The sequence below is a fragment of the Gavialis gangeticus genome, unplaced genomic scaffold (assembly GCF_001723915.1).
Source record: "Gavialis gangeticus isolate Ggan-Ray unplaced genomic scaffold, GavGan_comp1, whole genome shotgun sequence".
Taxonomy (NCBI): domain Eukaryota; kingdom Metazoa; phylum Chordata; order Crocodylia; family Gavialidae; genus Gavialis; species Gavialis gangeticus.
In genome coordinates, this window is record NW_017729000.1 from 43,869,433 (window position 1) to 43,874,996 (window position 5,564).

General features: G+C 45.8%; 1 protein-coding gene across 3 annotated transcripts in view; it reads right to left on the reverse strand.

The window, feature by feature from the left end:
- Positions 1-5,564, reverse strand: part of SIL1 (SIL1 nucleotide exchange factor) — a 312,127-nt gene that overhangs the window by 217,681 nt on the left and 88,882 nt on the right. The window lies entirely within an intron of this gene.

The window sequence follows — 5,564 nt, forward strand, 5'->3', positions numbered from 1 at the left end:
GGGGGGGGGGGGGGGGGAGAGAAAGAGAGCAAAGACACAGTTTGCTGAAACAGTTCAGTCATTCCCAAGAATAAGGTCAAGGGAAAGTATAGTGGCTTGCCTGCATTAAAACATTCCTGCAATCTTTTCTTTATAAAGTTATGGCATCCCCATACTTTGAAGCACAGATCTGAATGTTCATAAAGATAGCCTGCATCAGGGACATGCCTTTGACTGCTGGTGAAAACAATCAGTCCACCTATAGTTAAATTACAAGCATTAAAAAAAAAAATGCAGCTCACATGTTCATCAGAAACCTGTAGAAATTTTGAGACTTAAATCAGCAAACATTGCACATAAGCTCCTGTCCGACGGAGCAAGACTTGGTCTGGATGACTGCAAGTCAGGACTTGGTTCTTGCACGACAAAACAAAAAGCAGAGAATGTCTCCCTCAATGTCATCAAGAACCACCAGCCCCTCAGCTGAAGCGTGAAGAGAGCTGCCTGATCCAAATGCAAAGGAGGCAAGAGCCAGCCCTGAAAAAATGTCACAGGAGTATGGTGGGCATCGGCGATACATACAGGGCACACATGTACCCCCTGAGATTGGCTGTGCAACGCCTGGAAGTGCCAGCTGCAAAACCGGAAGTGCCAGCAGAAGTGCACTTTCGGTTTCACCAGTTTCGCCATTGGTGGTTCCACGCTAGGCAATCAGCTGCTGGGGGACCCCTGCCCGCCCCCAGTTGGCCACTGGGGCCCCCTCCAGACTCGGGAGGCACCAGTTGCTCATGATGGTGGGACAAGAAGCCTGGGTATGGAGACTAGAAGCCATGTAGCGGAGACTGAGACTGGCTGTTTAAGGAGAATGAAACCCAGGAAGTTTCCCATCCCCCTCTGATGCTGGGTCCATATAAAGAGCACAACAACCTACTATTGCCATCAATTACTCTGTTAGCTCCAGTGGCAGAAGCCTGTGTGGTAGATCTAAAGATTCCAACTCCATTAATGGCCTATGTTTTTTCACTTTGCTTTTTAAAAATAACCATTTTGTGTAATTGACTAGAAGAACAGTAAGATTTCAAAGTCAAGCACTGAAAAGTTAGGACACACTATAATTAATTTGGGTTGTATTGAATTCTTATCTTTTGAGTGTTTGATTTTGCAAATTGTAAAAATGTTCGTTTGAAAGAGGGGCAAGGGCACGTCTATTCATATATTCTGAAGCAAGAATCAGTTAAAATAAAGTTAATGATGACAAAAAGAATGGATCTGCAGACATTAATGGTTTTAATAGCTCCTACCCTTTCTGCATAATTTTTTAACTTGCTTCTATACCTACTATTTGTATTCTATTAAAAAAGTAAATAGTTATATCTTGATTAAACAAAGAAGTTGGGATTAGACCATCATCTATATGTATTTGAAGAGTGTAAATACGCAAGAGGCAGAGGAACAGGTAAAAATCAGTGGGATAAAATTAAACAAAGGAAAAAATGAGGATGGAAAGCAGGTATCCTACCAATGAGATCTAATAATTAGCTAATGAGTCTCCCGAGGGAACTGGTGAAACCCCCGTTACTTCCGTTGCTTAAAATTACACCAGACAAAGAAAATTAAGATTACTATAGGTAGTCATCTTACACCAGGAAATGATGAAACTTCATTAGCTGTGCCTCAAAAATTTTTCCTTATCTTACACTCTAAAGGAACACAGGAACTACCTGACTGGACCTGCTGCTGGTCCACCAGTATCAGTATCTTGTTTCCTATGGCTAACAATTCCAGATACTTACAAAGAAGGGTCAAGAAACTTATTGGTGGGCAAACTGGGCTAATCAGTCTGCAAGAGAAAAGATTTCCTAACCCCTGTCTACTAGAGTTTGGCTTATTTCTCAAAACACGCAATTTTGTAATATTAATCCTTACAATATTTCTAAGGCCAAAAAAGCCAAGTAAGTAGTTAGCAGAAAACTCTGACTGAATTCTGCATTCACCTCCCCCATCAATATCAGTGGACACAAGGTCCACATTTACCACCAGAATCAGGATATCTTGCACACCAATACCCATTCCAGTTTATAGAAGCATTTCTGAGCATGGGAAATGTTAGGCTATTGTGCTAAAAGAAGCGTGTTCACTTAAGAACAAACGTTGATAATATTTAAATAGTTAACAAACTATGTGATATTTTTATTTTAAATGTCAACTGGAGACATTTTAAAAGTACAAGGTGGCACAGAGCTGAACTCCTACTTTTACTTTGTGCATTAGAGGATTAGAATTACAGGTTTCCCTTGATTTATGAGGTGCACGCATTCCTTGAAAACTGCGCATAAATTGAATCTGCATAAAAGAAACCCAGTTTACAATGTAAGAAATAGGGATATGTTCCCACGGCAGTGAGAGAGGGAGGAAGTAAAGCTGGGACTAGGGAAGGGACGGGCACGTGGGGTGTGGTGCAGCCCATCAGCCACTCCCAGAGGAGCTGCAGCAGACAGCAAAGCACAGGAAACTGTCAGTGGGTGTGGGGCATGGGCGGGGGGGGCACATCTCTTGCTACTACACGCATCCCAGGAGCGCTGCAGGCTGAGGGGCTTCGCCAGGCTCTTCCCAGGGGGCACGTGCCCCCAGATCTGCGCACAGGATGAGAACAGGCTGCTGCTGCAGGCTGGGGCCGCTGGCATCACCAGGCTCTTCCTAGTGCTCAGGGCAGACGGTGGTGCGGGGGGGGGGGATGACTGCTGCCACCCCAAAATTCAGCATAGCCCCCACAACCTGCCCTTCCAGCACTGTCACCAAGTGCCAGGAAGAGCCTGGTGCCACTGCCAGCCCTAGCTCAGAGAAGCAGCCTACTCCTGTCCTGCATACAGATCCGGGGACATGCACTCCTCGGGAGGAGCCCGGTGCAGCCCCCCAGCCCTCCTGGGGTGCACGTACCAGCAAGAGCTGTGCCCCACCCCCACCCAGCACCCACTTACAGTTCCCTCCGCTTTGCTCCCTGCTGCAGCCCCGGGCCTCCACTTCTCCGCACTCACCCCAGCTCCTGCTACAGCTGCTCTGGGAGCAGCCGACAACAGTTGCCTACAACCACTATGCTGAACCATGCCCCGAACCCCCCAGGGCTCCGCTTGTCCCCATTCACCTCAGCTCCTGCTGCAGCAGACCCAGGAGCAGCCAACAGCACCTGTCTGCACCACAGAACGGCGCAGCCGGGGTGAGTGGGGACAAGCAGAGCCCCAGGGGTGTTGGGGCACAACGCAGCCCAGCGGCTGCAGGCAGCTGGCATCAGCCACTCCCAGAGCAGCTGTAGCAGGGGCTCAGGTGAGCAGGGCCATGGCCCCACAGCCCTTTCCTCTCTCCACTTACCTGCTTCAGGTGGGGCACCTATGCCAATCGCATAAGAGTGAATTTACCTCACATATAACAAGTTTTGGGTATAAAAAGGGTCATTGCATAAAAGCAAATTCATATATAAAGCACCCAAATAAATTGAGGGAAACCTGTAAGTCATGACAAATGGTTAAAGCTTAATAACAAGACATGGAAAGCCAACTTGTAGTGATGAAAATAATCGTTCACATTTTCTGAGCCAAGATTTAATAAGACAAATGACCCAGAGCAGTTATCGCTTTGCTTATTTACATTGTTATGTTATTATCCAAAAAGCACTAAATAGGACCATATAAAATTAAGAGGCACACTGATAAATTTACTCTCTGTTAAAACACATAATGGAGATAGCTGATGTATTTAGAGATTGTCTCTTCAATAAAAGCACTGCAGTCTAAAAGGGGGCCAGTACAAGCCCTAGTTCCCTTAAACATTTTTTTCAGCTCTTGGCCCATGATCACTTTACAGTTACCTCATTTTTATTAGCAGGTTAGATACCATTAACGTTTGATGCGGTAACAACAATGTGCAAAAACACACAAGCAGTACTTTGTTTACATCAACAATACAATGACAAACTGCATCATTAACTGGGGACTAGTTTGTTTTGTTTAGATAATCAAAAACAGTAGAAAAAACAGATTCTACAAAGGAGAGATGGAAGTTTCTTTTAAGCTAAACAGAAGTGCTGGTCAGGCTGCAGCTGGGGTACTGCGTCCAGTTCTGGGTGCCGCACTTCAAGAGGGATATGGCTAACCTTGAGGGGGTCCACAGGAAGGCCACTCACATGTTCAGGGGGCAGCAGGCCAGGCCCTACAAAGATAAACTAAAGGGCCTGAATCTATTCAGCCAATGCAAGAGAAGACTGAGAGGGGAACTGGTGGCCGTCTATAAACTCACCAGGGGAAACCAGCAGAAAATAGGTGAGGCACCATAACAAGAAATAAACGGCCACAAATTGATTGAGAGCAGGTTTAGACTTGATAATCGGGGGCATTACTTTATGGTTAGGGCTGCCAGGCTCTGGAATGGGCTTCCAAGCGAGGTGGTCCTCTCCCCTACCTTGGGGGTCTTCAAGAGGAGGTTGGATAGATATCTGGTTGGGGTATTATGATCCCAGCACTCGTTTCTGCCCAGAGCAGGGGTTTGGACATGATGATCTGTTCAGGTCCCTTACAACCCTAGAAACTATGAAACTATAAGCCACGGTTTGGGATTTAAAAAATACACTGCATTAAAGTGGAAAGTACCTACAAATCCATTTCAGAAAAACAATTGCTCCCTCAGACCCAAAAGTGCACAGGACTCTGCTGCAGAGCTATAATGAGCTGACGCCAGTGATGCCCTTTTCCAGTCTTTTATTGGGTTGGTGTGTCAAGGAACCTCAGAACACTAAATTTTAGAACTGAATAGTCCATTAAAATGAAAGAGCCATTCACCCCTTTCTGACTTAATGGGTCAAGCCATCTGCAAACTCAGGCAAGACATCACTGTATTTGTTACACTCAGGTCTCATCTTCATGCTGTCCAAAAGGATCAGACATTTTTTCTGCAAGTCAAAACTGAGATTATAATGCTATCACAGGTCTTGAAGACCCAGGGCCTTATTTCACTATGGCCTTGACTAAATAGCAGTAAGTAAAAAAATAATAATTTCTACAGTATCTTTCATCCAAGAATCTCAAAAAGCTCTTTTACAAGCATTCAACCAGCATGGTTTCATTAGGGGCAGGTCATGTCAGACCAACCTGACTGCCTTTTATGATCAGGTCACAAAAGCCTTCAATGCAGGTGTTGCCGTGGATGTAGTCTTTCTGGACTTCAGCAAGGCCTTTAACACCATCTCCCACCCCATCCTCATTAAAAAATTGGGCGACTGTGGCATTGATGCCTACACAGTCAGATGGATTGCAGATTGGCTGAAGGGTCGCACTCAGAGGGTGGTGGTGGATGGGTCGTATTCGACCTGGGGAGAAGCAGGCAGCGGAGTCCCCCAGGGCTCGGTCCTTGGGCCCGCGCTGTTCAATCTCTTTATCAGTGATTTGGACAACAGGGTGAAAAGCAACCTGTTTAAATTCACTGATGATACCAAAATTTGGGGGGAGGTGAGCATGCTAGTAGGGAGGGAAAGACTGCAACAAGACCTGGATAGGTTACAGGGGTGGGCTAGCAAAAACAGGATGCGCTTCAATACT